This window comes from Mauremys reevesii, linkage group 4 (genome assembly GCF_016161935.1).
Source record: "Mauremys reevesii isolate NIE-2019 linkage group 4, ASM1616193v1, whole genome shotgun sequence".
Lineage (NCBI taxonomy): Eukaryota > Metazoa > Chordata > Testudines > Geoemydidae > Mauremys > Mauremys reevesii.
The window spans coordinates 14,077,466-14,087,764 of record NC_052626.1 but is presented as its reverse complement, the minus strand read 5'-3'; the positions used below and the strand labels follow the sequence as shown (position 1 = coordinate 14,087,764).

The 10,299-nt window shown below is 40.9% G+C and overlaps 1 long non-coding RNA gene across 2 annotated transcripts; it reads left to right on the top strand.

Annotated features, from left to right (window-relative positions):
• The first annotated feature begins 833 nt into the window (after positions 1-833).
• LOC120404955 lies at positions 834-9,669 on the top strand. Of its 2 annotated transcripts, none has more exons than XR_005598281.1 (4): positions 834-858; positions 1,338-1,427; positions 2,388-2,542; positions 7,459-9,669. It is a non-coding gene; the product is annotated as an uncharacterized LOC120404955 (long non-coding RNA). The 2 variants fall into 2 exon arrangements; XR_005598280.1 differs by lacking the exon at positions 834-858 and adding an exon at positions 983-1,142.
• The last annotated feature ends 630 nt before the right edge of the window (positions 9,670-10,299 follow it).

Below are 10,299 nucleotides of genomic sequence, written 5' to 3'. Positions count from 1 at the left end.
TCTGCTGGATCAAGTCCAAAGTGTTCAGGATCAAGCCCGTAAACTCTCAGAATGAACCATGACATCGAATGTGCATGAACTACATCAGGATGATATAGCTGTAAATATAACTTGGATCCTTTGCTCTTTACACAACGGTCAGCAACATGAAGAAACCATACCAGCCCAGCTGGGTTACAAGTAACTGTGTTTATTAGCTATACACAGACATGAAAGGCCTAACTATATTTATACTGCTGCTCTAACTGGTGGCTTCCAAAACACAGAACATGGTGAGCACTACCAGAAGAGTCACAAACAATGTAAAGGGTTACTGCCATATCCGTAGAAACTCCGATACCACAGCAAATTAAGGAGTAAAATAAAAGGATGTCAGGCACAATAACACACATCTGAATGATCAGAGTCCATGATCCAGACATGCTATTCATACGTTCTTTATTTTCTCTGGCCCTAGACTCTCTCTCATAATCATATTACCATTCTTTAAAAAAATCCAAACCCAACGTGTTTCACGCACTTGTTCTATTGAAATCTAATACAACCTGTACCCCAATATAATGTGGTCTGATATAACGCGGTAAAGCAGTGATCCGGGGGACTGGGCTGCTTTACCCCGTTATATATGAATTTGTGTTACCGCAATCGGTTCCTCTGCGCCCACCCATTACTTGCTGCGGCCCTCCCCGGGGCTCCCCGCCCCAGCTCACCTCTGCTCCACCTCCTCTCATGAGCATGCCACAGATCTGCTTCTCCTCCCTCCCAGGTGTGCCACATCAATCAGCTGTTTGGCGCGGCAAGCCTGGGAGGGAGGAGAAGCGGAGCTGAGACGCGCTCGTGGGAGGAGGCAGAGCAGAGGTGAGCTGGGGCCTCAGCAAGGCGGGGGGTGCAGAGGAACTGCTCTCCACTCCAGCTCATCGCTGCCTCCTCCCCTGAGCATGCCACCACCGCTCTGCTTCTCCCCCCAAGCCCCTTTCCAGGCTTGCCCGGCCAAACAGCTGATTGGTGCGGCAAGCCTGGGAGGGAGAAGTGGCACGGTGGCGGCGCACTCAGAGAGGAGGCGGAGGCAGAGCAGAGGTGTGCTGGGGTGGGGAGTGGTTCCTCTCCCTACCCTGATATAACACAGCCTCACCTATAACACGGTGAGATTTTTTGGCTCCCGAGGACCGCGTTATGTCGGGGTAGAGGTGTAATAGTAGAAGTGTTTTGTAAATATAACTTGGAAAAGTGATAAAAAAGGATTTCCAAGTGTGGGAATACAGCCTCCTGTGCATCTCATTATCAAAAAAAATTGTATAATTGAATTACAATTGATATAGCTTTTATTATGTTTTCAGACTCTTCACCCAGTGGTTGAATGACTGCCACTTTGCTGGAGTTTTCTGCCTATGCTGGAACCCATCAGAAGCAAAGTACAGCACCCTTTGGTAATAGTATAAAGAAATATATGTTAACTAGTTGTCTCCTTTGACCAATTCTGAAATATATACTGTGAAATGTTGTTGTTTTTTTAAATAAAGAAGGTTGCAGAAACAAATACAGACATAAGCAAAAATCCAAATTAAATTTTGTACCACTGACTGTGTTAAAGGTTTGCTACAGACAGACAGTAGCTCAGCTCTACTTCTACTGATTTCTGTGGAAGCAAGATCCAGTCTATTGTTACCAAATGTCTATTGTCTACACTTAAGATCTATTTTTGGTGTTATTTGGTGCAATTCAAATCATGTTACATGAGTTTGGATACCGTGATTGAGAACAACATAATTAAAAAACAGAACTAATCATGAAATGGAAAAAAGTTTTGTGGGAAATTTTGTTTTAGGAGGTTCAAATGAATCTATTTTCAATTTGTTTTTTAAAGTTTCAGCTACATTTTTGTTCATTTTTAAAACAGGGTTCCCAAAATCAGGTTCAAAATCATTAATGAACATTTTTTATATACCAAAATCACAGTTTCTGGTAAATGAATATTATCTTCCTCTTAATTGTTTGAACATTTTTGGTTACCAAAACCTGGGTTTCTGGTAAAGAAAAATGTTTTATAATTATTTAAACACAATGTCAATAAATATATTCTATTTCAAATTATTACAATTTTTCAGAAATATTCAAAGATTTCAGCAATTTTTGTGCAAAGTTCCATTTTTCAAAAAAATAAAAATAAAAAAAACTTTTATTGGTCAGAAAAATATTTAGTGTGAAAATTTTTGACCAGGTGGAATAAAAACACACAGATATATATTCTCAAATGTATTCTTTACCTTTCAATATCTTTGGGGAGTAAACTAGGCTCCCAATATCTATGCAACTGTTTGCTTTCCATGATCCAGATTGTCTCCTGGAAGTTCTACTACTTAGACTACTTTGCTTTGTGCACTACCTAGAGCTGACTTCCGTGGGGCTCTGTATGGTCTCAAGGATCTGCCCACATGGATCCAATTGCAGGATCAGGACCTTCAAATTTGCAAGCACAAAATTATCCCCAGAAAAAGGAAATGGGGCCTATCTATTCCCTCAAATACACCACAAGACATACAAGGTAGGTGCGGTAATATCTTCTGTTGGAGCAACTTCTGCTGGTGGAAGGGACAAGCTTTTGAGCTACACAGAGCTCTTCTCCCGAGAGTGCCCAAGATAAATACAAAGTGGAACAGATTGTTAAGCATAAGGGGTTCGAACATGCTTTAGGAGACCACTTAAAGAGAAGTGGGCAATTGAGGGTTAGCAGGCAGGAGGGTGTGTTGTAATGAATTGTAAAACCAGTGTCTCTGTTAAGTCCATGTTTTTTAGTGTCCAGCAGGGTTATAAATTTAAGTTCCCAGGCTTGCTGGGAACTTGATTGTTGGTACAAGAAAAGATATTGTCTCATCTACCTTGTCTCTCATATTCAGGGACCAACAGGGCCACAATACTGCAAACTCCAAAGGGGATGTGGGTTATCATGGCTTGGCCCTCCCTCTTCTCCCACACTGTCCAGCAGACTGAAGTCAGTACAGACAGAGAGAGCATAAGCTACACCACCACCACCAAAAACAGATGTAGTAACAATCAGGGAGCATGCGTGTCCCACCCCCCCCATCCCTTACAGGTATTCTGCCTGGCTGTATGCTCCACCGGCAGTTTCTGAGGAAAGGCAATAGCATTGTATCCCCAACCTCAGTCCTCCCCCTCCCAGCAGGCTTGTGGACTGTAAAGCCCCAACAGAACCCTGATTTTTGAAAAATTACTGCAGCCCAGAGTTCCCTTAAACTCTACCCCAAATTAACTGCACCAAACTCTGTTACCCTTCACAGGGTGGAGCGTATGGCTGGGAAGAGGTCTCACACCTCCCACTCATCTCCCTAATTTCTCATTAGCTTTAAAAACCCTACCAGCATGTGGAACTTTTGCACTTCCCTTGGAGATGCTGTGATTAAGCTGTCACAGTTAATCGAGGCAAGATGAGTGAGGTAATATCTTTTATGGACCAACTTCTGTTGGTGAGAGAGACACGCTTTCAAGCTACACAGAGCTCGAAAGCTTGTCTCTCACACAGCTTTTAAAAGTTGGTCCCATAAAAAATATTACCTCACCCACCTTGTCTCTCTGATATCCTGGGACCAACATGGCTACAATAACACTGCAAACAGTAAATTGTTGCAGGACTTCTCTTAATCTTCCACTAGGGGGTACCATCACCCCATAATTTTTGAAAACAGGAAGTCTGCTGAATGCTGCTTTTAATGAAACCTGAAATCCAGGCCCAGTAAAGCCCCCCCCCCCCACCCAGTTTTACAGAAAACAGAAAAAATGCTGTAATTTTATGAAGCATTTTAATTTGATTCTGTTTAGTTAGACCAGCCCCATGGACATGTGCCATACAGTATAAACCTGTGCCTTCAACTAAGAGATCCGGCTTCTTCCTTATTTCATGGCTATAACTTCAAATTGAATGAAGGCAGAACTGGAGGCTGGGGTGTTACGGAAGAAGTGGTAGCCCTCAGAGGCTTGCATTTAAAAAATATTTTTATTAAAGTGATGAGAGACACATATACACACACACACAACTTTCAGAGCTATATTATTATTTGTACTATAGTAGCACCTAGGGAGCCCAAACAAGAGCTGGGCTCCATTGTGCTAGGCACTGTACAAACACATAGTGAGAAACAGCTCCTGCCCCAAAGAGCTCAGAAGCTAAACAGACAAGGCAAAGAGTGGGAGACTTAGAGGAAACAGAGGTACGGCGAAGAGAGGTGAGTCACCCAAGGTCAAACAGAACATCAGTGGCAGAGACGGGAATAGGACCCAGTTTTCCTAAGTCTCAATCCAGGGCCTGATCCACTAGATCCAGATGCCTCAAAGGCTACATGTATTCAGCCTGCTTTTCAGACATCTTCATCATCCAAAGTACCAATGAAAGTCAACAGGAGCTGAAGCAGCATAATGGGGGAAATCATGAGTGGGTGCTCAGCTCCTCTTAAAATCAGGTCCCGACAATCCAACTAAGTTAGACTGCAACAGCGGGTCACAAGAAGTGGCACAAATGCACATAAGCCTATGCTTTCAGTGGGGTTAATAACAATGTGCCCACAGAAGTGGCAGGCATCCAATTTGCATGCGCAAAGCACACTCCACATACAGCTCTGTATCTGCACATCACTATATGTTTGCCTGTAAATTAGTGCTTGTGTATGCACCTGCAGTATTCTGAGGGCATCTTGTAGAAGCTTGCTGAGCATTTAGGCTAGTAGATAAAGCTACCGCAGCCATCTGCTTTTCATACAGATTAGAGACATTGTCCTGAAAACTGCTGAGTACACCCAATGCCTACTTACTTCTGTGGGAATTGAGGGTGTTCAGCAACTCCTAGGATTGGAACAAAACCAAAACTATACCAAGTCTTTGGATTTCCCTTTCCCAAAAAATTGAACTCTCTTTCAGAGCGGTGCAGAATCTAATTCCCTTTGTATCATATAGAAATATTTTATTTGCCTTCTAGCTCTGGCAAATTCTCTTCTCAGATCTGCCTGGCAGTCCTCACTTTTCAGAGTAGCAGCCGTGTTAGTCTGTATCTGTAAAAAGAACAGGAGCACCTTAGAGACTAACAAATTTATTTGAGCATAAGCTTTCATGGGCTACAGCCCACTTCATCGGATGCATAGAATGGAACATATAAGAAGAGTATATATATACACATACAGAGAAGATGCCATACCAGCTCTAAGAGGCTAATTAGTTAAGATGACCTGTTAGCAGCAGGAAAAAAACCTTTGTAGTGATAATCAAGATGGTCAATTACAGACAGTTGACAAGAGGTGTAAGGATAGTTATTATAAGGAAATAGATTCAAGTAGTGTAATGACTCAGCCATTCCCAGTCTCTATTCAAGCCAGAGTTAATGGTAACTAATTTGCAAATCAATTCAAGCTCAGCAGTTTCTCGTTGGAGTCTGTTTTTGAAGTCTTTCTGTTGCAAAATTGCCACCTTCAGGTCTGTTACTGAGTGGCCAGAGAGGTTGAAGTGTTCTCCCTCTGGTTTTTGAGTGTTATGATTCCTGATGTCAGATTTGTGTCCATTTATTCTTTTGCGTAGAGTCCTCACTTTGACGCTCTTCTGTCTCCATGCCATTCCTTGGACACTAGTGGGAGCTCTGGATCTGATAGGACAATTTTTCTCTGAGTCAGGATATTGGGGGGACGGAGGACGGGACATCAACCCCATAACAACCCTTTGTTTCTTAACAACAAACCGCCTTTCAGCAAAAAGAGTGGCAGCTGAGAAGAACTTTTTAGAGCAGTTCAAGGGCTGTAGCTGGGTAATGGAATGGAACTAAAGGAAAAAATAAGTTATACAGTAGTCAGTGAGCTCTGCTAGATGGTGCACATAGACTCCCTACAGCACCACGACAGTTAGTCAGGAAAGATCATCAACTGGTCAGCCTAGGCCATGATTCACCAAAACACTTAAGCCTATCCCCACTGAGCAAACCACTGAAGTCCCATTTAAATTCCATTGACCTCAGTGAGAGACTTGCTTGTGAAAAAATGGCTACAGTATCAGTCCTACAGTCTAAAACATGAGAGCTGCCAAAATTGCCCACCTAGAGTTGGTTGGACATTCTTCATCAAACCATTTTTTGAAATGAAAAATTACTTTTTGACCAAAACAGAATTTTCATTATTTTTTTAAACAATTAAAAACTGAGAAATTGGGGGAGGGGTCCTTGTTTGTTTGATCCTTGCCTGTTCAAACTTCTGCCTCTGAAAAAGGGAAGGGACAAAAGGGAGGGGGACATATTTTTTCCCCCAATAAAACCACTTTTTAAAATTTTGTCTCTGAAAATCTTGCAAAGTTCTATGCAACAAATTTGAATAAAATGAACATATTTTGTTTCTTTTGAATTTTTTGTGTGGAAAATTCTTACAGTTTTTCAACACACACACACACACACAGTTGGATTTTAATAAGAAAACAAAAACACAGAACCCAGGGCTGGCACTTCCACTAGGTGACCCTAGGCGGTTGCCTAGGGTGGCAGGATTTGAGGGGCAGCATTTTGCCACCCTTGGCGGAAATTCGGTGGCGGGGGGTCCTACCGCTCTGGGTCTTCGGCAGAAATTCGGCGGCAGGTCCTTCACTTGTTCCAGGACCCGCCACGGAAGTGCCACGAAGACGCAGAGCAGAAGGACCCCCGCCGCCGAATGCTCAGAGGAGGAGCGCTGCCACCTAGGGCGGCAAAAACCATGGTGCCGCTCCTGACAGAACCATTTGGACCCCTTGCATATGCATTTGGCGTTTTTACCCTGCCTTCTGTTAACTAATTTACAGAAATGAATAGCAGATGAATTACAGTCATCTATTGATAGTATTGGCAGTGGCTCTGCACTTGAGGCAATCAATGTATTCCACGGACAGAACACCATGTATTGCATGCAGCTAGAATGCTTAGCTATACTGTGGCATTCCTTTTATTAGAGTGGTTTGTAATAGAATCCGGAAAGGTCCACAATAGGAACTGCCTACCAATTAACAAGGAACCCAAGTTTTTTTCTATTTTCAGATAGCTGTAGGACTATAATCAGAAACAAAGCCATGAGCAACTAGGCCAGTAAACAGTGAACTTTGCTGACGAGTGTTTGTTTTATAATATTTGGCACATCTTGATATGTACATAACAATAGTTCTTCAACCATAAATAATATTTTACAGAGGTCACACCATAGTTATTTAAGTTCAGGGGTTTATTTCCCAGAGCACTAAGTAGCTGTGAATGAATTATGTTTAGTCTGATCTGCCACAGAAGGGTCATAAACGTATATGTTGTAGCAAACCATGGAATATTACTCCTGTACATCAGGCAAATTGTAAATGGAAAAGAATAATGCTTGATAAGGGGGAAGTAGTTTTATTTTGTTAAAGTAATATATGTTTCTAGGGAAGCACTATAAAAATTTATGTTAACTTGTTTCCCAGAACAGAAGAAAAGATTCAGAGGCAGCCTGAACAGTCGCTCCCCAAGCCAACCTAGGAGTGGGATGTGGAAGCAAGCAAAAGTAGCAGCAATAAAGAGTGGATTGTGCTGCTTCTCTAAAGCTTTCTGACCTGACCCAGTGGCTCCTGTTGTCTTCTTGGAAGTGAGTGCAGGCTTCTGATCTTCGACAGGAAGACCTGTGAAATAATCAGCAGGTTAGAAAGCATTGAAAACAGAGGAGAGATGCTAACAGAACAGAAACGATAGGCCACATATTTCAAACTTGGCTTCCCAATATTAGATACCTAGGAAGAGATTTTCAAAGACACAAATGGCTCAACTCCCTTTGAAAGGAGTTGGATGTTTAACTTGCATTTATGCCTTTAAGAGCGTCCCCCACAAAAAATAACCTGATTTTCAAAGGTGCTGATCACCAGCCACTCTTACTGAAATGGCTTTAGGCTTCCATATTTTGATATTTTAGATATAATATTTTAGCCTCTGGTGCAAATTATTTAAAGTTGCAAACAATTTTTTAAAAAAAAGCAAATACAATTTGAACAATATTTTCAGCCTCTTCTCAAAGACTCAAGAAAAAAACTTGCCTTTACAAATTCTTCTTCTTTGTGAATCCTTTAAACGTACACTGGGGCAACCAGAAATGTTTTGTTTTGTTTTTAAAGCTACTCCAGAATACAGACATTCCACTTCAGCGCAGTTAAATTATGGCAGTAAATTAACATTAAATAATAATTCGTAGCTTTTTTTTTTTAAAAAGGACAAAATATATCAATGTTTTAAGTAATACCATTTAAGTTTTTCATTAACCAATATAATAATTTATATTTTACAAATAATTTATTTACTGTGTAATAAGGATTAATTACAATTCTGTATAATGGGAAAGGCAAATATAGCAATAAACTACAACATATTGCATGTCTAGAGATGTAATGGAAGACTAAACATTATCAGTTTCATGGCCACACATTATACGTGTGCCACCCTGCCCTCTACTAGACGGGATACTTAGATCTTTTCCTGTACTGGTAGAGCGTCTTAAATTTACATAATGGACTGTGTTTTTAGTGGTGACGGTCATGTATGGTATTTCTGAGTGCAGTACATTTTATTTTGTTCTGTTAAAATGCAATTTAGAAAACCTACCTTCCAATTGCTTGATAGGAAGAAAAAGCTTATTTATTATTTATTTGTATTTCAGTAGCACCAAGGAGACCCAGCCATGCACCAGAACCCCACTGTGCTAGCTTTTCTACAAACACAGAACAGAAAGACTGTCCCTTCCCCAAAGATTTTATAATCTGGGGCTAATTGTATGAAATACATTGCAAAGTTCTTTATTCCACATTAGCTCCAAGAAATTAAGGTAGGGTGTGGAATAAAGAAGGGTAGATCCATTGGATTAAACTAATTTGGAATAAGGCACTCTCACTCCAGAATAAGGGCATTCACACATGGAGTTAATCAGGAATTCTTAATCCTCTTTAAATTCACATCCTATCTTAATCTGGATTAATTTACATGTGTAGACAAGTCCTAAATACACAAGACAGATGAAGGAAGTATTTATCATTATCTCCGCTTTCCAGATGGAGAACTGAGGGTACAGAGAGATTTAGTGATTTGCCCAAGGTCACGCAGGGATGTGTGTGGTCATACCTGAGAAGTGTGGGTATTTGGTATATATTTGGAAACACAAGGTCAAAGTGCAAGTACCTTTCACCCCCACCTGCAAAAGGCAGGTCAGTATCTAATTAACTTGTATTGACTTGTCTTTTTGTGCTTACAAAATGTGTTTTGCATTATATTTTTGTAACAGTTGGCTAGTAAATCCTGACCTGTGAGGGTTAATGCTGAATACCTACGCAGCTGGAGCCATTGGTGGCCAATCACATTCCTGCTCTGATCATTTCCTGTTTTACAAAATGTAAATATTGGATGTCTTGTCTGAATCTTCAGAACCTAAACATGTGATCATTATTAATAACATATGTAATAAGATACCACATGCTGGCATAATAACCTGCAGTAAACGACACCAAAAATACTGAGAACCTTAGCATACAATTGAAACTCGTTAATGGTTCAGTGTGCAGTTTGGCATAAAACTAGCAGGCAAGAATTCCACACAATGGAACTGTGTAAGTGCTAACAGCAGGCTCCTGCAAGACAAAATAAACTTGTTTTATGGACATGAGGAATTGATTTTTAATGAGATTCTTCTTGGCCACAACACCCATCCTGGGAGGGGGATTTGGTTTTCCCCTTGTCTCTGCTGCAGAATTGTAGTTTGCAGAATAAAGACACATTTAAATTAGGCCTATGGATTTGCACTTTTATCATATTAAGTGAAAAGTAGGTGTTGTCCTAGGAACAAATATAAAATGGCTGTTAAAATGCCTGCGGAGAGAATCTCTTCTTCCATGCCATTACCTGCTGGCACATTCTGTGTGTCAGGAGGTCAGGCCACAAGGCAGAACACACACTCCTCAAGCTCCTTAGGAGACAAATGATCATGCAAACTTACATCCTCAGGACAGAAGATGAGTAAAAAGGATAAATCTCCCTGCCAGGAGGTGTTGAGTAAAGGCATTTGAATTTATTTCTTCAGCTTTGAGTCTTGGTTTTCTGTTAAGAAAATACAGTAGAACCTCAGAGTTACAGACACCAGAGTTATGAACTGACCAGTCAACCACACACCCCATTTGGAATCGGAAGTACGCAATCAGGCAACAGCAAAGACCAAAAAAAAGAGGGGTGGGGCTACAGTACAGTACTGTGCTAAACGTAAACTCTAAAAAAATAAATAAAGGGAAAGCAGC